We start from the raw sequence: 25,935 nt of genomic DNA, 5'->3' as shown, positions 1-25,935 counted from the left end.
ATTTTTAGTTTCTTTTCTTTAGAGGACAGAGAGAAGTAGGGTAGAAGGAGTGGGAGGAGAAGAACCATCTCTGCTTCTTTTTCTACCTTTCACCCCATAGCTAGCCCCACTCTCTCCAATTTGTCATGTTTGGCATCATGGCCTAGCAGCCCCAGCCTAGATGTCCAGAGGGCTCAATGCCAGAACCTTCCGGGCACACAGAGAAGATGAAAAAAAGCAAAGTGCCCAAAAATAAAACCTCCCATCTGCAAAAAAAAAAACCCCAAAACAAAAAAACCCCCAAACCTCATGTCTTTCCTGCTGCTTTTGTTGCACATGTCTTTGTTGGAATGGTATCCTTTCACCGTCATCACTCTTGCTGCCCTCTCTGGGACAGGGACACACCTTTACTCAAATTAACATTAGTGACAATGATAAGGAAGAGATGTGTAGTAGGTTTTAGAAATAAAGAAAGAGGAGAGGCTCCTTTTTAAGTTGAGGGGAACCCTGGAAGATGGGAAACAGGCCCAGGGCAGTCATTTGTAAAGTTTGGGTAATTTTGTTTTCTTTTGTTTTGTTTCTTTGGTTGGTTGATTCCTCCATTCCAGTATCCCTGGGCAGTTTTATCCAATTTGACTCCTTTGAATCATCCTGATGAGATAATAGCAATGGCTACACAATACAGAAGAGAGTATGATTAAACATGCATCATGGGAAATCATATTGGGGATTTATTGGCTGGAAAAAAAGCTATCTCCAGGGACTAGACTGGGATCATAGGTTTTAAGCCAAAAAGGACCTCAGAGGTCATTCAATCCAGTCCACTCCTTTTACAGATGAGGAAACTGAGGCTTAGAGGGATTAAGTGACAGCTAGCAAGTGTCAGGATTGAAGTCTTCTCGACTCCCACATCTAGCCACAGTTAAGGATTTCTGACAGCTTGAACAGCTTAGTATGAGAGAGCTTATCATAACTGGTATGGATGGCAGAAATGGTGGAGGAAGAGAAAGGAATTCAGAAGTAAGCTCTGAGAGAGGAAGAATACGGCAGATAAGTAATATTGGGAGTTGACTTTTTATAGCACTATTATCTGATATGATCCCTTCAACAGTCTTATGAGATAAATACTACAATTATCCATATTTTACAGATGAAGACTGAGGTTAAGTGATTAGCTTAGGGCCATCAGCTAGCAAATATAGTAAGATTCAGATCCCTGTCTTCATGACTCCAAGTCCAGTCCTCTGACCACTACATGACATCAAGATAAGCCATCTCGTTTACAGTATTGCTTAGGGCAGGCTCTAGTCACTTGAAATCATCCCAAATTTTCATTTTAACCAAGATTTCAATCTCTTTTACCAGCAAAAAGCTTACTGGGCTGGTTAGAATTTTGCTAAAAGTGGGTGGAGGCTGTCTGGACTCTGTTGCCAGCACAGCTGCAGGGGATTAACAGGGGCTCAAGCAGACTGGCAGGGGACAAGACTGCCCATAAGAACAGCCCCGCAGGCCATGGGAATGGAATAAACAAATCCCACAGATTGGCAGTGACAGCTCGGTACCTGGTTCCCCCTGGAGTTTGATCTCTTAGTCTGTGACCCCTTGGCTCCAGCTACCCAGTAATGCTTTCTGGGTCTCTTTCCAGAGGAAATGCTGCCCTCAGCTCTCATGCTTTTCCCCTGACTAGACGGATCTTCCTTAGTGTCAGCACCATCAGAGTCTCCGGACAACAGCTAAGCTCTGGGATGTTTCCCTCACCCGGGATAGGCCCATGGCTTTGTTACTATGTCAGCAATGGGTCACTGGGGATATCCAGAGAAATACACAGGATGGAGCATTATGTCTACATGCCCAGAGTACACAAAGAAAAATCATCTGGTCACAGAGACTTTAGCAAATTCTAATAAGAACAAACAACTACAGTTATTTCATAAATACTTAGGAGCCTAGGGCCATTTTTAAATTTTTCTGTGAAAAGACAGGCTTAATGCTAAACAAAACAAAACAAAACAAAGAACCCAAAACCCAAAATTCTACGTGTAATTTTGCATGTAAGGGGAGAAAGTCAAAAATTTATTCATTTTAAAATACCTTGGATTTGGTTACTTTTTTTTGATCCCAAGGCCCTCTGTTTCACCATACTCGTACCACCTCCCTTGATTTCCCAGATATGGCAACTTTTCCCCAGAACACTTATTTAAGGGAATTGAAGCTTTAGAGCAGGCCTGTACAACCTGCTGCCCTTGGGCGCTTACGGCCCTGGCATGCCGAAGGTTTTCAGGCGGCCCACGAAAAATGTAGAGGAAAACATCTTTTGTATGCAGAGGAAATCCTTTGGTCTTCCACAAGTGCTCCGAGGGCTGTAAGCCTTGCCGGCAGCAGGTTGTGCAGGCCTGCTTTAGAGTGATCCCCAACTTCCTCATCCTCAAAAAAAGGTGAAGGCGTTGGTGCTATTGGGCGTGTGTGTGAAATCAGGTCCGTGTGTTCCTTTAAGAATCTGAAGAACTGGAGGATTTCTGGAACCCTACAAGAATCCCGGAGAAGTGCTAGCTTTGGCTACCCAAAGATCTCCCCAAAGTAGTTAAAGGGTGGGCTTCTGCAGCATAAAAGAAAGCACTCTAGAGAGTAGGTCTGCAACTCTTCTTTCCTCAATGCCTCAGCATAAGTCTGTTTAGAATTTCTCCTTAGGTTCCCTCCATTTTTATGAAAACTTTGGTTAGGAGAGGTGATTGATATCTTGGAGTGTGAAATTTTTTTTAGTTGCCTAAAATATCTTCCCCACTAGCCTGTTAAGTCTGAAATTAACACAGTTAAAAGCAGTGCTTTGGGTTAAGGCCCCCTTTAGAGTGCAAATTTAAAGTGGAAAGAAGACTGGAAATGGAATCTGAAAGACTGGGTGAGTCTTGTTTTTACCAAACTTATGGAAATTACTTAATCTTTCTAAGTCCCAGTTTCTTAATTTGTATAATGTGTATGATAATACTTGTCCAGTTATCTTACAAATCCTTATTGAGGGAGTCCTTGGTAAATTGTCCAACGCCATAGAAATGAGCTCCTTGAAGGACAGGAACAATGCATCTCCTGTAGCTCTTGGTACGCTGCCTTGGGCATAATTCACATGGAATCTATGTTGGTTGAGTAATAAGCATAAAGCCTGCTTTACAATCTTACCCAGCTTGTGGGTTTTCGCTCCCCTTCCTCTACCCCCACTCCCACCCCATCCATTGTGACTGTTGGGTCTACATTCAGTTTGAGAGACAGCAGTCACATTTACTCTGTTTGTTTTGGCCTCCTGACGCATGGCTTTTTAGCAAGCCTTGAGCTCTCCTTCTTTGGTGCCCTAACATCTGCCTAAGTTGGTATACCTGAGCCCTAAGCACCAGCACCTTGCCCTGGGTGCCTCTGAGAACAGATGATTAGCCTATAAAGAATAAAACTATCTGAGGCAGGGTGTTAGAATGAGCACAAGGTCTGATGAATCCTGGCTCTGCCACTTACTAGCTGTGGTACCTCAAAGCCTTAGTTTCCTTATCTGTAAAATGGCCAGGGTTGGAGAGCCCACAGAAGAACAGTTACAGCCAGAGAGAAGTAGCTAGGGCTCCGGGAGGATCTGACTAACCCTCAAAGAAGAAGGCCTATAATCTGCAGTCTTCTGGGGGAGAATAGTATTTGTCTGCATGATGCTTTGAAATGTTACATTAGGAGGTCTGGGCTGCCATTTTGTTTCTCATGCTATGAGGTCATGCTGTGTATCTTTGCACTGAAATTTCAGTGGATCCTGCAGCCTTCTTCTTCAGGTCTGGCACAAGGATAAGCAAAGTAAATTTTGCTCTGGATTAGGAGATATCCTTGATTCCTCAGGGAAGACTTGGAAAAGTAGGTGAGATGTGGGAAATGGGACCTCACATCCTTCAGGGCCAGGGAGAAGATGACCTACTGAAAATAAAATGAATATGGCCTTGCCCAAAATGTGGAAGACATGGATGTCTGGGACTTGCTATTGATAAATTGAGCAATCTCTGTGTCTGGGTTTCTGACCTTTCAACATTCTAATAATACACAAGGGAACATTTGGAGGGTCAGACACTCAAAATGCGTTCTCTAACTTGGGGGAATTTGTATTCTGAAAGGCAACATAAGGAGAAAAACATGTATTAAATTAATGAAAATAGAGTCTAACAGGTATTTCTCAATGGGAAGGAAATAAGTACTTATAGAGTGCCTACTGTGTGCCAGGCACTGTGCTTGGATTTAGAGTCCATAAGATCTGAGTTCAAATTCTTCTTTAGACATTCACCAGCTGTGTGACCCTAGGCAAATAACTTAACCTCTTTCAGGTTCAATTTCCTCATCTGTAAAATGGAGATAACAATAGCACTTACCTCACAGAGTTGTTATGAATATCAAATGAGATTACATGTATGTAAAGGGTTTGACAAAACCTTAAAGCCTTATATAAATGCCATAATGACATATTACCATATAATGCTATAGGATATATATAGTTTATACAGATATTATTATATAAAATAAATAAAACAATCTTTATTCTCAGAGAGCTTGCATTCTGATGGAGAAGACAACAAAGATCTTCAATATCAAGTAAAGAAATTTGCCTCTGGAAATAGGTAAGCAGTTTATTAGCTGTTCCAACACTATTCATTTCCTTTAGAATTTTTTCTCCTGTAGAATATCTTATTTGTTTTGCATATTATTTTCTTCCTCCCTAACCAGAGTGAAGGGAGAAACTAAAGATATGGGTGAATTTGCCCAGGTTTGCCCAATATTCAGACCTGGAGAGTGAGGGAGCCCACCTACAGATGTCTTCATAATTGAAGCAACTTAAAATTGCAGAAAGCTGGATATTTGCTTCTTTCTTGTTTCAAGTACAAATCATAGAGCCTATGGTTGGTGGAGCTTCATAGAAGGCAAGAGAAAGTAGAGTATAATGGGGTCCTTATTCCAATTCAACATACATTATGTATGAAGCTGCACTTTTTTTGACCTCCCATCCTGGATCAGTCCCAATCTGTAAACAGACTGGGCCAGATTGCAGAGGCCAAGCTAAAAAAAACCTGAAGAAAACTTCAAGCTCTTCTCCTTTAAATGGGATGTTAGGCTTGTCCAAAACACCCGTTCAGGACATTTTCTCAAGGTGTCTCCAAATGCCTCAGCCAAATACTTGGATGTGAGCCATGACCCACACTAACCATGTTATCTGCTGATGCTAGCATGGGGCAAGTCAGTAAGTCTGGCAGCCAGTTAATGGTCCACAATAGGCGCTCACTGTGTGCAGCGTATAAGGAAAGCTCTAAGGAGAACCACTTAGATTTGAGGCTCGTGGACAAAGAAGCAAATGGCTGAAGGCCTTCTTTGTGCTTGTAACCTACGGTGTTTCTCTACCTACAAGTCCCAGCAGACCTTAAACTTTAAATAAACATGTGCTGGTCCGGGAGGAAGGGAATACCAAAGAAATAAGGATAAAACAGAAATGCTTTTGGCCAGATCGAGAACATGCCCAGAACCCACTGGTGTCTAAATGGGACATGAATTGCTGAGTTTTTACTTTCGGCTTAGTGGTGGGCATCTTTACAGATGGAAAGGCTCCCAGACAAAAGGGTTTGCATGTCTTCTCTGAGAGCCAAAAGCTCCTATTTAGTGAGCTATGTATGATTTAAATTAAGCATGCAAGTACAAATAAATTACTTAACCACCCACCTCTTCTCTTATTTGACTGCCTGAGTTGGAACAGGCAGGGATCTGGCAAAGGAGAAACTGTGAGGAGGGTAGGGAAGGGTGGAGCCCTCGATAGACTGTCATGGTTGTGGGGACCCCAGAGGAAGGGAAGTTCTCTGCACTCCCCTGGGCCAGCTTTGCAAACCTGAAAACACACAAATCAAAGATAGGAATTACATCCCCTGGAAACACAATTCAGCAAAGTGAATTTTTACCTTTTTTTCCCTTTAATGCCAAAACCATTCTTTGTTGTTGTTGCTGGGGGCAGCTAGGTGGCACAGTGGATAGAGTGCCAGGCCTGAAGTCAGGAAGACTCATCTTTGGGAGTTTAAATCTGACCTCAGATACTTACCAATTGTGTCACCCTGGGCGAGTCACTTAATCCTCTTTGCCTCAATTTCCTTATCTGTAAAATGAGCTGGAGAAGGAAAAGGCAAATCACTGCCAAGAAAACCCCAGATAGGGTCACAAAGAGTTGGACATGACTGAAATGACTGAACAATGACAAACAGGACCAGGAATGTTTATTTTTGTCTTTTTGTTTTATGCCCAAACTATTTTTACCTGATCCTAACACCCTTACCAACTCTCCTACCGAGAGGGGATTTTCCCCTTATACCCGTGTTGTGTCTTGTTTTAGCAAAAAAAAAAAATACATGGGTGGGGTCAGGTGATATAGGTAGACATAATATCTATATGATGAAGAACGTGCCATTTAAGAGCCAATATCTACCTATTTACAATTACCTATTATTTGTCTCTCATGAATGTCAGCTTGCATTCAGCTTGAACAAATGAGGGCTTCTACATTCCAGCCAAACTGTCCTACTTTATCTTGCTTGAATTCAGCAGTCCATCTCCCACTTGTTTGCTTTTTATTTTTTTAAAGAGGCATTTGGAGTTAAGAGTCCAGAGTCCCACAGCTAGTGAGTGTTATGTGTCTGAAGTGGGATTTGAACTCAGGTCCTCCTGACTCCAGGGCCTGTGCTCTATCCACTGGGCCACCTAGCTGCCCCACTTGTTTGCTTTCTTGCAGGCTGTCCCTCATCCCTCAAACACATTCCCTCTCACCCCAGCTTCTTAGAATCCTTGGCTTCCTTCAAGGCTCAGCTCACGCACCCTTTCCTACTGGAAGCTTTTCCTGATATGCTTCGTTGGTTGTGGTCCCTGCCCCGCTAAAATTATCTTGTATGTATGTCCTCAGCCGTTTATTTATTTATTTATTTATTCTTCCCAATCAAATACAAGTTTCTTGATGGCAGAGACTTTTTTGTTTTATCTTTGTATCCCAATATCACTGGCACATGGTGTGTGCTTAATAAATGCTTGCTGAATTGCATTGGACTCTGCAGGCATCAACTCTGGTTGAAGACCAATGGAATAAGTCAAAAGAACCCTATACTTCTCAGCTCTAGCCTGATAAAGAGGTGAGAGGAATGTAGTTCTCATGGCAACCAGCTTACATGAAGGGAAATTGGTGGTGAGTCACCCCTCTGACAGGCCTGTTTTGTTTCCTGGGTTCCAAGGGGGTATGACAGGGCAGCTGGGTGGTTCAGTGGATAGAGTGCCAGGCCTGCAGTCAGGAAGACTCATCATCCTGAATTAAAACCTGGCCTCACACACTTATAGCTATGTGACCCTGGGCAAGTCACTTAACCCTGTTTGCCTCAGTTTCCTCATCTGTAAAATGAGTTGGAGAAGAAAATGCAAACCACTCTAGTATCTTTGTCAAGAAAACTCCAAATGAGGTCCGAGAGAGTTGGGCGTGACTGAAATGACTGAAGGACAGCAAGGGGAGTATGACTATAAACCAGAGTTTTGGAAAACAATGTCAGAACAACCTCTGGATTCCCATTCCTAGCGTTTCTGAGTCTGAGGGGATTTGACAAGACCACCCAACCAATTTAGGAACAGATCTTGGAAAACTAACTTCCCTGAGGTGTCCTTAAATCATCTTCCCACCAGTCATTCTGAGCATAGACTAGAGGGAGGGCTAAGTAGGAGGCAAAGACACATTGAAATATTAGGCCTTGTCTTTGTTCTACTTTGTTCTAAATGAATTCCTCACATTTTTGACACTACCAAGCCCTGTGGAGGGAAGTTTATTTCATGACCTCGTTTCTAGGACCAGTCAAAACTTTTCCCCCCAGTTACTCAGAGTTTGGCTTCCTTTGAACATTGTCTTTATTTACATTATTCGAGTTGTTGCATATATTGTTTCTCGGGTTCTGCTCCCTTCACTTGATAGTACATCCAAGTCTTCCCATGCTTCTCTAAATTCTTTACATTCTTCAGTTCTTAAAGGGCAATGATAGATATTCTGTTGTATTCAACACCATAATTTGTCCATCCATTTTCCAACTGATGGACATCTGCTTGGCTCCCAAGACTCAGCCTCTACAAAAATGTTACTACAATTACTGACAGACATTTATTGAGTGCCTACTATGTGCAAAGCACAGCTTTGTTGGTATTTGTACTGAAAAGGTTGATTTGACTTTCATCTTCTTTTCCTGCCATGGGCACAACAGGTTTCCCCCTTAACACAGAGCAATTAGCTAAGAGCGCATGGGAAGAAAACCAAATGGAGAGGGCAATCCTGTTGTTTACCTCCTTTCCTGTCCTGGATTACAGTCTCCAGAAGCAAAGCCAGACTGTTTTGCTCAAAGAATTTTCCAACCAGATAAACCACTCTGAATTCCCTTTGCTCTATTCTCGCCAGCTTGGGGTTTCTCAGCACTCAAACCTGGTGCATTTTGCTTCTCCACCCTTTCCAAGGTAAGTAGGGCAGCTGAAATGTCAACACTCTTCCCATCCCAGTTAGCTCTTGTAGACTGACACTGGAATGTAAAGGCACAGAGTATGTTTCTGAATTTCTCTCTGTTGTCCCAGCAGTAAAATGTGAGAATTTGGATTCTACCGTTAGGACATAGCAGGTAGGTGCAATCTTGCCACTTATTCCTTGCACACTAAATGTTAAAGTCTTACCCCACAACTACCTTTTTTGCCAAAAGGTTAAAAACAGTCAGACTATAGCTAGGACAGCAACTGTATGCATTGATAGGGTTATAGATTTAGAGCTGGAAAGGATCTTAGAGGTCATTGAGTCCAACCCCCCTCACTTTATAGATGAGGGAAGATGAGGAAACTGAGGCCCAAAGAAGTTAAGTGATTTGTCTGAAGTTACATTGCTAGTAAGTGTCTGAGGTAGGAGTCAAACTCAGGCCTTCCTGACTTCCAAACCAGTAGTCCTGTACCTGCTGGGCTCCATGAATTCCCTGGCTTTATTCTATGAAAGTACAGTTGGAGATATATTGACTAGATTCTAAACTACATTGTACATGAAAATTTCTGTCATTTGCTGTCAAACTTTCATTATTATTGTGCCCTTGCCCTCTCCATTGAGGAGCTCCTTTGCTCTAGACCCATCGATGTGTTAACCAGATTTAATTCCAAGGGAACACGATCACTGAAAAGAAGAGTCAGCACCCTGACTTTATTCTCCCAACCTGACATCCCAGAAAAACATTACTTATAGCTTAGGTTTTGGATCATATCTAGGGTTGCCCCAAAAGAGAGGAATAGAAAGGCAAAAATGTAGATTATAGATAAGGTACAGACCAGCTTTATTTCCTCTGCACAAAAGACATACTTAGCATACACAAGATTTGCAATCATGCATTGACAAAAGACTTGAAATGGATATATTAATATAGCTGCTATTATACTCTCCCAGGAGGTTGATACTTAAAACACAGACATGATGCAGTTTCATGGACAGATGAATAGACATTTTATATTTCACCTTGGCTCTACACTGTCTAAACAATTCCTTCTAGATCCACATCTTCTGGTAAGTCAGCCCAGGACTTGCTCTCATACTCTGGCTGGCGATTGTCTTCTTCAAGAAGCCCAGAAACAGATATAAGAAAAATATTTCTCATACTGACTAAGGATCCTCTTGAGTTCATGAGGTGACCTCCAAGGCTGGATATGTCCATTTTAGGATTGCTGCTCAGTCACCTACATTCAGGCAAAGAAATTCAAAGCAAAAGAAGCAGCCAGAATCTGAGGCTTAAGCTCACCTAGCTGAGCCTTGCTCTAGTCGTTTTGTGGGAGCAGTAGCTGATTGTGGTAGGATGAGCTTCCTTTCTTCACCCACCCTCCATGGGAAATTCAAGGAGAGAGAACTATTGGTCATACGTTCCAGAGACAGAAAGGAAGAGATAGAGAGACAGAGACAGAGAGATGGAAAAGGAGAGACAGAGACAGAGAGCTGGAAGCTGTCTCTCCTCTTTAAACTGATGCAGCCCTTCCCTTGTTAGTCTCATCAGGGTAAAGAACTCACAATAAGAGGATTGCTCCATCACCCCAATAAGCTCCTGAATCAAGCATTGAGCCAGCCCACCTGGTCATTGAGAAGTAGGCAGGATAACTCTGTCCATGAGGTGCAACCCCCATTATACTAGAAAGCAAAGGGTTCAGGGTTTTATGTAGAAATGGTGGGTGGGGTTGGGGCACTTTTTAAAAGTCAATGGTATAGAGATATAAACTTTTAAATAGAGATTCTTCTTATCTCCAGCACCTAGTGTCCCCTGGCACATACTAGGTGCTTAATATATGCTTGTTGATCTATTGATCTTTTTGAACATTCTAGGAAGTCCTTGGGTGCCACAATGCAGCAAAACTTTATGATGAATGGCTGGTGATGAAGGGAAGGGTCTGTGGAACTGGAAGATTAGATTTGGTACCTGTTGAAAGAGTTTTAAAGTGGAGTTAGTAGCAATATTTAGGGAAAGCTAATTTAGATTTTGAACAATATTAATGGAAGCAAATCCACAAGATAGCTTTGAGGATAGAACACTGGACCAGGAGTCAGGAAGACCTGAATTCAAATCCAGTCTCAAACACTTACTAGCTGTGTGACCCTGGATAAGTTTTTTAATCTGTTTCAGTTTTTTCAACTCTAAAATATGGGTGGCTACCTCATAGGGTTGTTGGGAGCATCAAATGAGATGCTATTTTTAGTGCTTAGCACAGTGCCTGGCAGATAATTGTTGTTCATCTTTTGTTTTCAAAGAGGACCAATGACACCATGATGTGGGGGTGCTGTTGGATGATGGGTGATGTCTTCACCCGCATGTGAATTGAATTTAAGTGAGGCAAGGTTGTGCAAAGTCATCTGCCTCACTCTCTCTTCAAGAGTCATCAAAGTCCAGTGCCAGGACAAAAGTCAAGATGACTAGTGATGGCCCAGGATACAGTGGATGACCTTGGTCGTCTTCAAAGTCTGACCAAATTCCAAATGATCCACAGCACCTGCTTTAGCTGCTTTCACGGCCATTGGAACAAATTGTGCTCATCTGCCCATTCCAATGGAGGAAGTCTTTCTATGCTTGGGGTAGACATTTCCCTAACTCATTGACAGACCTGTCTGTTACCCTCAACCTGATTTAACCTAATTGCCAAGGTGTTTTTTATGGGGGTATGGCTGCTAGGCACACTACAGCTTCTCGGAGCCACAGGTGAGAGTTGGGTGACAGGTGGACACCAAAGGTGGATAAGCAGCCCTGAAAAGGACTCAGCAGCCCTCACACCAGAGGTTCCAGTCCTCGCCAAACACCCCACACACCCCACCTGGCACACAGGAGATTCTGAATAAATCCTTGTTCCTTTCCCCCTCTCCCCCATGTGGGATACAAAGTTGGTGACAGCATTGGCTCCCACAGCCAGTATCTCCTTTATCTTCCTCTTCCATTATGGTGTTCTTCTCACTCTCCTTAGATTGTATGTGCCTTAGTAGCAGGAATAGTTTCGCTTGCTTGTATTTTTTATCTCTAATCCTTAGCACTTGTCCCTCCTCCAGCTCTCTCCTCTCTTTTCGTACATCTTTCCTCAGCCAGACCAATTCATCCCCTTAGTCCCTTCCCCTTCTGTAGCCACAGGGGGGCAGGGAGGGAGAGAGGAAGGAGAGAGGGAAGAAGGGAAGGAGACAGAGAGAGAGAGAGACAGAAAGATACAGAGAGAAACAAAGAGACAGTGAAAGACAGAAACAGAGAGACAGAGAGAGACAGATAATCACAGAGACAGAACAGAGAGACAAGAGACAGAGAGACAGAGAGTCAGAGAGATACAAAGAGAGAGACACAGAGACAGAGAGAGACAGAGATCACCAAAAAAGTGTGCTCCCATATCCCTATTTCTTGTTAAACATTTCTGCCCATGTGGGAAGCTCTCTGAAAAAATAGGGTTGCCCTCAGATTTCCTTTGGGAGTGCCTGCAAATCAGCCCCAGTGACTGAAACCGTTTACTAGACAGAACTGTTGGAGGTTGCAGACAGGGTTGTATTTGCACTGCTAGGGAGGGAATAATTTCACGACATTTAAAAATCCCAGGAGTCTCATCACTATGTATGATTAAATATTGTGAGTTGTTGGTTTGCCCACATGGTAGTAGAACTGGAAAGGCCATGGAGATCACCCAGTCCAACCTCCTAATTTCTCATTAACAGATGAGAAAACTGAGAAACTAAGTAAAATGATTTGCTCAAAGTCATGCAAGTAGTAGGAAGCATTAGAGCCAGGTTTTCGTTGTTTTCTTTTTTTATAAGGCAATCAGGGTTAAGTGACCTGCCCAGGGTCACACAGCCAGTACGTGTCAAGTGTCTGAGGCAGCATTTGAACTCAGATCCTTCTGACTCAAGGACCAGTGCTCTATCCACTGCACCAGTAGAGCCAGGTTTTGAACCTAAGTCCCCACACTCCCAATCTAGTGCTCTTTTTTGCTGTTCTACTCTGACTCTAATTCCAACTTTTTACTGCCTCTCTCTTACCCATAGCTATGGCTGACTCTCTGATACTGCCCAGTTTTTCTCAGGGCATGCCTTGATTCCAGAGGCCATATAGTCAATGCATACCTGAACAGAAATCTCCTCTAAAAGCAGTCTCCCAACACCTGCTTGAGGACTTCCAATGGGGAAGGGGTCTCACTACCTTCTGAGACAGCCCATTTTTCTAATTATTAGGAAGCTCTTCCTCAGGTTCACTCATTGACCCCAGTTCTGCCCTCTACATCATTGGTCTTCAAAGTAGGAGTCATATCAAGGCTCTAAGGGTTGTGTGATCAACCCAGTAGAAGGGAGGAATATGGATTGAATCCTATCCTCCCTGCAATGGCCCATTCTGGGAATCAATTCAAACACAATCATATCTACTCTTCACCCATTATCCCCCTAGACACCTCCCACTGTTATTTAGGTTCCAATTTCTCAGGTCCCAGCAATTATGCTTTAGAACATTTATTACCTGATTAATGCCCAGACACCCAAAGCAGCAGCCATTCAGAAAGTGCTACAGTTCCCCACTCCCACCCCCACTCCAGCATACCCACCTCTGCCCTCCTGATCACCTCCAGAGCCATCTGGAGTCGACTCTGTGCTCCAGGGCAGTGATCAGTAAGAGTCTGGTGTTCCTCTCCATTTTTTTTTTTTGGTTTCCAGTAGGAAAGAGTGAGTATACTATCTATAAAATAGCGCACATACATAATTTATAAATATTTATACATACATGGGGGGGTATGTTCAACATTATTTGTTTATTTATTTATTTCTGACAGGGATATGTGATCTAAAAAGTTTGGAGACCACTGGTCTAAAATCCAAGCAGAGCAAATCTAATCTTTCTTCCATATGTCAGCTGTTTAAATATATCATAATCCCACTGAGACCTCTCTTTTCCTCCACACTAAAGATGCATGGTTTCTTCCTATGGTTTCTAGACTTTTCATCATTCTGATCCCACTCTCCTGAACATTGTACCTCCACAATAATTGCCATAGTACATTCAGAAGGCTGTTGTGATGAACCAACCGGGTAGTGTTCCATAATTGTGACGTGCTGTGTTAACAGTAAGCAATTGATATTATTTAAGTTCTTCATGAATGTGTGACAGGAATCCGGGAGTAGACTGCTACCTCTCCTTGAGGGCAGAGATTACATCTTTTACTTTTCTTATGTTTACACAGTAGGTAACATAGGTCACCTGGTTACTCTGCTGGACTTCTTCATTGTTTCCAGAAACTCATCTTCCTGCAAGATCACATCAACTTTAAAACACACTATTCCTCAGTTCCCCCTGCCCCTGGGGTGCCCCTCCCTCCCTGGGGTGGAGAGTGGACATCAAAGAGGCTCCATTTAAGGAGGGCTCCCATGGCATCTGCCTCATAATTTCCCAACAGGCTGCTTTCCTCTGGACTTTTCCTCATGCTTCTAGTGCAAGATACTACCTCTCCCTTTTCAGCTTTTTTTTTTTAATGTGTCCTCTTCCCCATTAGATTGTAAGCTCCTCGAGGTCAGGTACTAGCCCCGGCCATTCTTTGTGTCCTCAGCACTAAGTCATCTGGCACTTGGTAGGTACTTAATAATTGTTTATTAACTTACTGAGAAGATGATGTTAAATAATACCTTTTACAGAAAGACTCTCCTCAGAATCTTCCTTTGTAGGCATGTTTGAATAATAATGATAATAGTGATATTTGCATAACACTTTAAGATTTGCGGAGTACTCCATATACATTATCTCCTTTAAAACCAGTAATAACATTACACTTGAATTTGGTTCAAGGATTCTTTTTAATACTTTTTGTAAACATGAATCTTCCCCATTGTGGATCATGTTTTTCTTAAGTGTTGGTCTTTAAGTATTCAAGAGAGTTCTCAGAGTTCTAAGGAACTTCTATTGTTACACAGTTTCCTCATCTATAACCTAAGGAGGTTGGACTAAAAGACCTCAGATATGCCTTTCAGCTGTGATCCTGTGATCTTGTATCTCCAACCCAAACTGAATAAGAATCCTCTCTATAGTATCCTACAGGGACTTTGTTTATTATATCTCTAACCCCACTATCCCTACCCTAGTACCTTGCAGAGAGCAAGTGTTCAACAAATAGTTATTAATTGATATCTGCGTGAATGTTGGGTGGGACCTTAAGCAAGTTACTTACCCTCTGTCTTAGTTTCCTCCTCTGTAAAATGGGAATATTAATTGCACCTACTTCCCAGGGTCGTGAGGATTACATGAGGTAATATGTGTAGAGTGGTTCATAAACCTTAAAGCACCATATAGAAGTTAACAATGATGATGACAATATACGCCCAGTGGGAGAATCTCTGATAATGTCCTCATGGATACTGTAACTTACCTTGGTCATATTTAGCTAAAATTTAATTCTCTGCCTAACAAATCTGATACTAGCTCAATTTATTTACAAAGATGATAATTCTGTCTAGGTCAGTATCACCAACTTTGTTTTAAAAGATGAATACCTTAGTCATGAAGTTATGGTGCTGTGAACCTGGCTTAGGCCACAGTTAGGATGGTAGGGAAAGCCAGGCATGAGAGTCCAGATAGATCCTCTGGGTCATTAGAGGATTTAGAGGCATGTGCGTGCGTGGGACACACAGCAGATGACTCTATACAGAAAATGGGAAAGGTGCAATGAGAATTGAGATGGACAAAGTATTGATTTTCAAAAAGGAGTAAAATGTGGATTCCAGAAAGCACAGACCAATGATATTGACATTGATTCCTGATAAGATTCCAGATAAATTAGTAAATATGTGGTTTCTGAACACTTAGGAATAAAATTGGGGATCAATAAAAGCCAGCTTAGGATAACAAATCTGAAACTACTCTCATTCCCTTTTGTGTTAAGGTTCCTAGACTAGTAGATGGGGGGAATGGGGTAGACATACTATATTCTGAGTTCTACAAATGATTGGACAAAATCTCAGGATGACCCAAAGAGACATACATTTCTCAAACATATCATGTATATTCAAATGGTCAAATGGATATATCATAAATGTGACTTCCCTTCAGTGGTGAAGATTGCAACTCATCAATGACTGCCCACCCTATGAATCTCCTGCCAGTGTTGTCCCATGAGTTCAACACCCCATGTGCCTTCTTCACTTTCTCTTGACGTCATGCAGATAGTGCAGCACAGAGGTCTTCTAACAGTTATTCCATATTTTTGCCATAAGACCAAGCTACGTACTTTTTTCAATCATATATTACTTTGACGATAACCTTTTCTTAGTTCTTTTTCATAGTTTCTCGTTGATTATATGTTTCAGCCTCCTCACATTCATTATGCACTTCTCCATTGCCCTCTGACTCATACACATTTTTAATTCCTCAGAGATTGTAGTATTACATGACTCACAGCTATACAACAAAACCAGTAAAATATTGCTTTTAAAAAGACAATCCTTTCTTTTAGAGAGAAATTTAGGGATCATTAAAGGAGCTTTGCAGTTTTCCAAATGCAATCCAGCATACTCTTCTCCTCCCATTTAATTCTAGGTCTAACTCACTGTCCATTTTCTTCTTTTTTAAATGATATTTTCCCTCAATTACATATAAAAATAAGTTTTAACATTCATTTTTTAAAAAATTGAGCTCCAAAATCTCTCCCACCTTCCCTCCCCTCTCCTCTCCCTGAGACAGTAAGCAATCTGATGTAGGCTATCTAAGATATGTATGTTGAATTTAACTGTGTGCCATAATACTGACAATATTTATTTTTGTTTTAATTATTTTTTCCCTGTATGGATGATTAGGCCAGACTCCTGCAGAGTCATGGATCTTATTCAGGGGGCTCTTCAAGGGTCTGGGGCACAAGGTGACGACAAACAGGAGTACCTCACAGACCTCACGATCTATAGGGAGTTCCTCTTCAACCTGTACTCTTCTCTTGATATCCTCAATGATAATAGCACCTTTGGTGAGCATAGACTTCTCTGAATTGGGCCTTGCTGAGGTAACAAGTGGCAGAGCTAAAATTTGAATCCACGTCCACCGACTCCAAATACACTGTTTTTTCCATTGTAATACACTGTTTTTTCCATTGTATCACATTGCCATCCAGCTTTACTTAGTTGGGTCCTTTGCCAAGGTTTCTTTTAACTGTTTGTATCTTCCATTGCTTCTCTTTATGAGGTGATATTGCTCATTAATATTCTGCCATGCTTCTCCATAAGAATGGAGAACTATTAAAAATGAGTTCACACAATAATGAACTTGTTTTTAACTCTAGCTGTCACATCTCTCTGCTTGTCAACTAAGTCAAATTTTGATGGCTAATGTACTTTTTAGGTTCTTTTGGTCTCATTAGGACAACTAATGAATGCCAGTTAAGCCTCTGTATGAATTTATTACAGTTAGTGTCTATGTCGTTTCTTCCATTCATATCATGCCTTTAATGATCAATAAGATATTTGAATAGGTTATGATTCAGTTGTTTGAGTTGTCTGACATACTTTTCCTCCTTTTTTATTCTTCCTTTTAGTTTCTTACTAATTTTAATCTTTGCTCTGACAAGCTGATGATCTCACTATACATTAACAACTGAATCAGGCATGACTCCCCTCATCAGCAGCATGTTATTTCCTGTCATTTTAATATAATAGATTTCATTTTTTTGTTTTGGGTGTACTCACTGTTTGTCATATTGAGCACCTGCTGATTATTTTCTAAAAGAAAACATTAATGATATGTAAGCATGAGACTTTTAAATAATATGAAAATCTCTGGCCTCTACCATTCCTTATATTTCACTATCTTCACATATTCCCACCTTTGCATTGAAGTCACAAAGAATGAAAGTTTGTGTGGATTTTGGCTGGAGGGTCTTACTGTATCCTTCATCAAATTTCTCTACCTCTTTATTCTATGCAACAAACAATGTTGCATTAGGTTTCAATTATTTTCCTAATGGTCTTTTCACATATATTATCATAGACAAAATATTCCACAGAATTATGTTTCCTCTTACCTTTGGATACAATAAAATCAACTTTGCCAACTCTTTTATCTGTCTCTCCAAGAAGAAGCAGTGAGCCGTCCCTTTAACTTTCTGTCTGTTTTTATTTATGGAGAGAAAATCAAGATGGATTCAATTCAGTTCCTCCAGTGGCATATTAATTCAGTAATCAAATAAGGATCTCCCATTTAGAGTACTGATGGTTAACGTTAAAGCCTACAGATGTTCTAAAAAACACAATTCCTAAGATCCTTTTGGCCCCTTTTTGTCACTGGCATGGGTGGGGGGCAATTTTACACTTTTCTTTGTCTTGTGAGTTGCTGTGGTCAAAGAATTCTCCACCAAGTGGCCAATGTAATAGCCAGACTGATTCATGCAAAGCAGATTCAGTCTGTTTCTCAGACCATTCTCCAAGGCATTCCAGCAATGTACTTATGTTGGCATAAACTCTAAGAATTCCTGGCCATTTCCATGCCATGGTAAGACATCAGCAGGATTTTTACACAAAGTAAGAGTCTGATGAATATTGGTTCAATAAATGATTGAAAGAATGACAAGACAGAGAAATTTGAGCTAGATTCTAGTATAGTTAGTTATGTTTGCAATAGATTGATGCCTCAGTCCATTGCAGCTACATTTTGGGACTTAGAAGCTTTCAAAGAAAAATATCATCCAGTAATGCTAAAAACCAATAGGTTTTTATTACAGCATGCTTTGATTCACACTCCAGAGGGCATGAGGTCCAAAATGAGACACAAAGAGATGGGTGGGGATAATCAAGGATAAATCCAGACAGGCATCAATAATTTACTACCTATATGACAGATTGAGCAAGTCACTTAAACTCCCTGGCCTCAGTTTCCTCATCTATAAAATCAAAGGGTTGGACTAAATGACCTCTCAGAATGCTTCCAGATCCAGATCTATGATTCTATAATCCTTCATAATCTTACAGATAAATATACAGCCTCATGATGACCTCAGGTTACATCAGGAAGAAGGAAATCAGAAGTCCTTTGAGAGGTCACCCTCTGGAATTGGCACATCCAGAATACACCAAGTTCTTGTCACTCTCCTTAATTTGGTGAAGCACTGGAACCTTCATTTCCTTCACATGATAGCTTTTTGAGAGTAGAGATTGTTTCATGCTTTGTCTTCATGTCCCTAGCACCTAGTACACTGTCAGACAAAGTAGGTGCTTAACACACGCATATGGATTGATCATCATGGGTGAGGGCTAGGATATCTGATTGGTGTTCAGTGTTAGTAGTTTAAGGAACCAAATAAAAGAGTGTCCCGTTGCAAATTAATTGGAAGCCTAAGGCAATCAGGAAAACTGGTTAAAATTCTGAGACAATGAATGTGGTAGTGTGGTTTGGGAAGGTACAAAGATATTCATTTATGCATCCATAATGAGAGTGACATTGCTGCACATGGTAAACACTAATGCAAGTTTTATTGAACTGGGCTGTTTTTTGAATATGTTGAGTTTATTTCCTCTCACTTATTTTTATTTAGAGGCACTGTGACATAATGGACAGATCATTAATGGTCAGATTGGTCTGAGAGTCAGGAAGACATGGGTTCAGATCTTAACTCTGACATTTTAAAAACTGTGTGGCTCGGGGTCAACTACTTAACCTTTATTTGTCTCAGGCAACTCCCTAGGATTTGTCTAAGTATAGACAGTTTCAGTGGGTGGAGGGAATTTCCCACACTGAGGCATCATCTTGTTTGTTGAAGAAACTTTCATTTCCTCCTACTTGTTCTTGTTTCTGTTTCTAAATTCATCTTAGAGTCATATAGTCTTAGAGGTAGAATTGGTCTTATCTAGTCCCACCCTATCCAAAACATGAATCTCATTTATCGTGTTTCTCATTATGACTCTTTGCCAGAGATTTGCTTTCAGTATGATATAGATAGTTTAATTATCATGACTTTGTCAGCTTTAATATATAGCCTTTGCAAAATGAAAAAAAAATAGACAAAGATTTCCTTTGATTCCCTTCTCCTTCCTACCAGTTCAAAATCCTCTTCTCCTTTTCAAATCACCTCTTCCCCCTTTTCTCTTCCTTCCTCTGTACCCCAACAGACACAGCCTTCCATCCCACACACATATCCTTCTCACCCTGTACTTAGTATAGTGCCTGGAATATAGTAAGAGCTTAATAAATGCTTCTTGACTCTCTTTCATAAAGCATCAGGCTGTCCAGGGCTCTCTGCTGCCTTTCTCTAAATCGTCTTATCCAGACCATGGTGTTATATCCTGCCTAGGGAAGAGCTAGCATGTGCCCTGTGCCAGTTCTTGGAAGAAATAGTGGGGCCAGGAAGAAATGATCCCTTCCTTGGGAGAAGGGTAAATCCAAACTGAAATTCAAGCAGTTGTAAACCAAAGGGCCAGACCATTTGCTATTAGGGTTTCTTTATTATACTAGCATCCAGCAGTTTGAGGAAGAAGTGGAAAACTGGTTACTGAAGCAGAAATTCAAGCCAGCAATCTGTACTAGATCTGGGAGCAAGAGAGTAATTAGGGAGCTATTTGCCTAACTCAACCTGAATCCCCAAAGTGTCACTCTTTAATTAAAAGTTACATGCACTCCTTCCTTCTCCCTTGTACTAGAATGTTGTCATGGTCCCTGGTTGATTCCACTATGTCCCCTGCCTCAGTTGTCCCAATAACACCAGAGTCTTAGATACCTATGATCTAGAACTGTTCCTCCCTACTCCTCCAATTTATCAACAAATAGCTCCTACTATGTACTGAGCAACTGTGCTAAGCTTAAATTAAGATATTTTTGTCATCTTTTTATTTCTGTCAGAGTTATGCAATCTTGTTTGCCTGACTTTCTAACCTGGGGATGGAGGGGAGAGTGAAGAAATTAATGAAAAGATTTTGCTAGCTGATAATGGCTTAAAATGTTATCCTTATAAGAGGTATTTGCATTTTTAAAGGGGATTTTTATTGAGACAATGCCTTAACCCAAAGGACTGAAGTCCCAAAGCAGGGGCTTCAGGCTGCCTGCCAAGGTCCAAAGTGAATTTATTAAGGAGCTTGGAGGCGGATGTGTCAGACCACCCACTACCTCAACTTGGATTCCATGTCTCAGAAAGGTTTCTATTCTGTCAGAGGAAGGAAAGCAATTACAAAGGGAAGAAACATAATAGCTGTGTGTGGGCACCCTGGTGGTTTGGGAGTGAAAAGGTCCTGCCTCACATTTTTAGTCTATGCATTTCCATGAAATTGAAGATAGCTTAAGAGACAGGAAATGACTGGTTACAGATCTAATGGTCCTTTCAGAATCAGCTATCTGTGTGCAGTCTGATCATTGCAGGCCAGAGAAAACAGTAAGTTAGAAGAAAAGATTCCGATGAGAGGATATTGAATGTTATCATATATTGTGACCTATTTAAACAAAGTCCAGTTCAGAAAATGGGAAATGGACAAATGTAAGGACACTGACTGTGACTTTGCATTTTTTAGAAAAATTTAACTAATAAAAAGCAATACCTACTAAAAGGAGATCAAAGAGGTCAGAAACCACCTCATGCAGCAAACAATTGTTCTATTTGCCAGGCAGAGAGAGAAGTGGCAGCTGAGGATAAATAACACTGATTCAGAGTACAAGCTCGTTTGACAGGAGGAAGACAGAAAGATTATAAGCAGGAGCAGCTCACAAAATGGGAAAAAGGAACTTCAGAGAAAACAAACCTTCAGAGAGTTTGACTTGAGATCCAACATGGTCAGATCATCTTGAGATGAAAAATGCCACTGATCAGCTGCTATATTAGCAGTAATCTATTCCCACTCTACTGCACTGGGTAAATAGTAGATCATCTGAAAAAAGATCTGCGTTTTAATAGACTGCAAGCTCAAGAAGATTCACAGTGTGATATGTCAATGAAGAAGGCTTAAGCTGCATCCAGTGAGGCATAACTTCTAAGGTTAGGGAACTGATAATCCCACTGTCCTCTTCCCTGGTCAGACATCTGAATTACTGTGTTCATTCCTCTAACCCTACTGGCAAGCTCTGGCTGGGTCTTGTTTTGGATGTTAAACCATCTTTCCAACTTTTAAGCAATTTTCTTGCTTAGTAAATGCAGTACCAGTTTGCTAACCCTCTTTAATCCTCTTATCCCCTTAATTTAGAACCTTGCCTCATATTTTACTGAGAAAACTGAGGGCATTCACTGAGAGGTCCCTCATCTTCCCTCCTCATCTCCCACCCCCCAGATGCCTTCCACCAACATCTCTTTCTTTACCCCATTTTATGTGAAGAGGTGGCCCTTTTGTCTTCTCCAGCAGATCTCCCCCCCTCTGTCACCCTCACTCTTACTTCTCCTTAATCTCTCTCCATGTATACTAGCTGCTTCTCTACTGTCTTCCCCAACTTCAAAAAAGCCTCACTTTGCATTCATCCCCATTAACTATCGGCCCTTATCTCTCCTCTTTTTGTGGCTAAACTCCTTGAGAAGGCCTTCTAGAATGGGTGCCTTCACTTCCTTTCTTCTCATTCTCTTTTGAATTCTCTACATTCTGGCTTTTGACTTCATTCCATTGGACCTGCTCTCTCCAAAGTTACTACTAATGTCTTAAGTGACAAATTTAATGACCGTTTCTTAATCTTCATCCTGCTTGACTGTGAACCTTTGATACTGTTGTTCACCCTCTTTTCCTCAATATTCTCATCTCTCTAGGTTTTCATGATACTACTCTCTCCTGGTCCCTGCCCCCACAACCTGTCTGAATGCTCCTGTTTCTGGCTCAGTATCCATTGTTGGATTTTCATCAAGGTCATACATGCTAACCTTAAATGTCCTACAAGGCTCTATCTTGGCCCTCTTTCCTTCTTCTTCTATAGTATTTCACTTAGAGATCTCATCAGCTCCTATGAATTCAATTATCATCTCTATGTTAATGGCTCTCAAGTTGACTTATTCAGCCCTATCCTCTCTGCTGACCTCCAGTTTTGCATCTTCAACCGCTTATTAGACAGCGCAAACTGGATATCCTGTAAACAACTTAAATTCAGCATGTCCAAAACTGAACTCATTATTTTTCTTTCCTGAATGTTCTCCTCTTCCATACTTTCCTATTACCATCAAGGACACCAGGTTAACTCACATTAACTATCTACGTGTCATTCTTACTTCCTCACTCTCTCACCTACCATATCCAATCTGTTGCCAAGGGGTGTTAGGTTTAATAAAAAAGATGAGCTTCTAGCTAAGTTTCCTTTTAAGAGTCAAAGACTGGTGGATATAAGCTCTCTTGGCCTGCTCTGCAATCTCATCAGCATGTCCCATTAATTCTATGCAGGATAGAGGAGAGGGAAAAAATCACTTCTCAACTTCCTGAAACCATCATCCACAAAAGGAACTGTCAGGGTCTCAAGGCCTGGAGGACAAAGTACACAGGCCAGAACATCCCACCTTTGCTGTCTCCCTTTTTGTGTAGCAAGCCCGAAATGTGAAACTCTTTCTTTTACTTTTCTTTCCAGAATTCTCTCCTATAGTAACATGTTCTGTGGGACCAAAACGAGTCAGTTCTCAGAAAGAATACACTTGTAAAAAGACTCATTATGGAAAATACTATCCACATCCAGAAAAAGAACTATGGAGTCTGAATGCAGATCGAAGCATATTATTTGCTCTCTTTTGTTTCTTCTTTCTCTTGGTTTCTCCCATTGGTTCTAATTCTTCTTTACAATATGACTAATGTGAAAATATGAATGTATATGTATAGCCTGTATCAGATTGCATGCCACCTTGGGGAGGGGAGGGGGAAAGAGGGGGAGAAAATTTAGAACTCAAAATCTTATAGAAGTGAATGTTGAAAACTAAAAATAAATAAATTAATGAAGTAAAAAGACTTACAGAAGCTGATGCAAAGTGACATGTACTGTGTACAAAACAAAAAAAAAAGAATATACTTGTGATAGTCATTTTCTTTACGGCAACTCTCATAACATTGGTCTACATTTGGAAAGTTAATCATAAATTGGAGAGAATATAGAGGAAAGGCACTGGAATGATAAAGGGCCTTTGAGATCCTGCCATACAATGATCAGTTGAGGTAACTAAGGATATTTATTGAGATTAAAGATGAAAAGACAAACGGAACATGATAGTTATCTACACATGGAAGAGAGATTAGACTTGTTCTATTTATTCCCACAGGGCAGAGCTAAGAGCAATGAGTGGAAGTTGAAAAGAAGAAAATATTTGCATGTTGTAAGGAAAAAATTTCTAATATTTGGAGCTATCTAAAAGTAGAATGGGCCTCTGTTGAAGGCAGTCAGTTGTTCATCATTGGTATTCTTCAAGTAAAGGCTGGATGGAGCAGAACCGAGATAACAATGAACACAATGAAGTAATATAACCACTAAACAGATGTGCACCAAATGGCACAGCACCCAGATTCTTAAAGGAAAAATGAAATGAGTGACTGAAGGAAATAGACATGAAAACTAAGCTAGTAGGGGACCTCAACTTACTCCTCTCAGATCTAGATAAATCTAACCACAAAATAAATATGAAAAGTTAAGGAGATGAATATAATTTTAGAAAAGTTAGATATGATGGACATCTGGAGGATATTAGATAGGAATACAAAGGAGTATGCCTTTTTTTCTCATTGGTATATGACACTTTCACAAAAATTGATTATGTATTAGGGCATTAAAGCCTCTCAAACAAAAGCAGAAAAGTAGAAATATTAAATGTACCCCTTTCAGGCCTAATATAATAACAATTACCCTCAATAAAGGTCATTGGAAGCATAGATTAAAAATTAATTGGAAATCAAATAATTTAATCCTAAAGAATGAGTGGTTCAAAAAACAAATTATAGAATTGATCAATAGTTTCATTAAAGAAAATGACAATAATGAGACAACATACCAAAATTTGTGAGATGACGCCAAAGCAGTGCTTAGGGAAAAAAATTGTATCTCCAAACACTTACATCACTGAAAGAGAGAAAAATCAGTTCAATAAATTGGGCATGTAACTGAAAAAAAAAAAACCTACAAAAAGAACAAATTAAGCCCTCCCCTCCAATTAAATACCAGCATAAAAATCCTGAAAATCAAAGGAGAGATTAATAAAATTGGAACAAAAAATTAACTAGTAAAACTAAGAGTTTTATTAAAAAACAATAAAATGGATAAACCATTGGTCAATTTAATTAAAAATATTACTGGTATTGAAAAAAAAGGTAAATACACAACTGATGAAAATTAAATCAAAGCAATTATTAGGAACTATTTTGCCCAATTATGGGACAATAAAACTGACAATCTAAGTGAAATGTATGAATGTTTACAAAGATATAAACTGCCCAGATTAATAGAATAGGAAATAGAATATTTAGATTGCCTTATCTTAGAAAAAGAAATTGAATAAGTCATAAATGAGCTCCCAAAGAAAAAAAGATCTCAGGACCAGAAAGATTTACAGGTGAATTCTACCAACCATTTGTTTTCTTTTTAAAAATTTTTATTATTAATTTTGAACTTAAATATAAAAAAGAATATTCCCATGTGTATAATATAACATAAAAGAGGATTCAATATAAAACCATGAATTTCCATTTCACAGTTTACTTTTTTTCCACATAGTTTTCAAAGCTACCCTGCTTTTCTTTCTTTCTTTTTTAGGCAATCAGGGTTAAGCAACTTGCTTAGGATCACACAGCTAGTAAGTGTCAAGTGTTTGCTCTGAGGCTGGATTTGAACTCAGGTCCTCCTGACTTCAGGGCCAGTACTCTATCCACTGCACTACCTAGCTGCCCCTCTACCCTGCTTTTCTGTGCTTCCCTCTAAGTTTTGTTTGTTGTTGTTGTTGCTCTCTGTTGTGTACTTTTTACTTTTTTTCTCCTTCCCTCCTACCCCACCCTAGAAAAGGCTACTATTAGACACATATGTATTTATGCAAAACTATACTGTATATATTTCTATTTATCAGTTCTTTCTCTGGATGTGAATAGTATCTTCCTTCTATCTAAGGGAGGATATGTCCTTTGAAGTTGATTTGAGTATTTATAATACACAAAATGACTTAGTCATTCAAAGTTGTTCTTAGAACAGTATTGCTGTTACTATGTACAATATTCTCTTGGTTCTGCTTATTTCACTCTTTATTATTTCACGCAAGTCTTTCCATGTTTTTCTAAAAATCAACCAGTTCATCACTTCTTATAGCATGGTAATATTCCATCACAATCATGTACCAAAACTTGTTTAGCCATTCCCCAATTGAAAGGCATCCCCTTCAATTTCCTGTTTTTTTGCCACCACTAAGAGAAATAGTATAAATATTTTAGAACATATAAGTTCTTTTCCTTTCCCCTAATACCTTGAGAAACAGACCAAATAGTGATATTGCTGTGTCAAAGGG

General features: G+C 40.2%; 1 long non-coding RNA gene across 2 annotated transcripts in view; it reads right to left on the bottom strand.

Moving 5' to 3' along the window:
- Nucleotides 1-9,324: 9,324 nt before the first annotated feature.
- Nucleotides 9,325-25,935, bottom strand: part of LOC110218113 (uncharacterized) — a 40,747-nt gene continuing 24,136 nt past the window's right edge. For both annotated transcript variants that reach the window (XR_013482852.1, XR_013482853.1), the window contains 4 exons: nt 24,439-24,506; nt 17,551-17,635; nt 13,105-13,235; nt 9,325-10,466 (listed from right to left, as the gene is read on the bottom strand). This is a non-coding gene — a long non-coding RNA (uncharacterized LOC110218113). The remainder of the gene's footprint in view (nt 10,467-13,104; nt 13,236-17,550; nt 17,636-24,438; nt 24,507-25,935) is intronic.

The sequence above is a fragment of the Phascolarctos cinereus genome, unplaced genomic scaffold, assembly GCF_003287225.1.
Source record: "Phascolarctos cinereus isolate Bilbo 61053 unplaced genomic scaffold, phaCin_HiC Scaffold_726;HRSCAF=1367, whole genome shotgun sequence".
In the NCBI taxonomy this organism is placed as follows: domain Eukaryota; kingdom Metazoa; phylum Chordata; class Mammalia; order Diprotodontia; family Phascolarctidae; genus Phascolarctos; species Phascolarctos cinereus.
The sequence above is the reverse complement of the archived record's forward strand: the minus strand, read 5'-3'. Positions and strand labels throughout refer to the sequence as shown.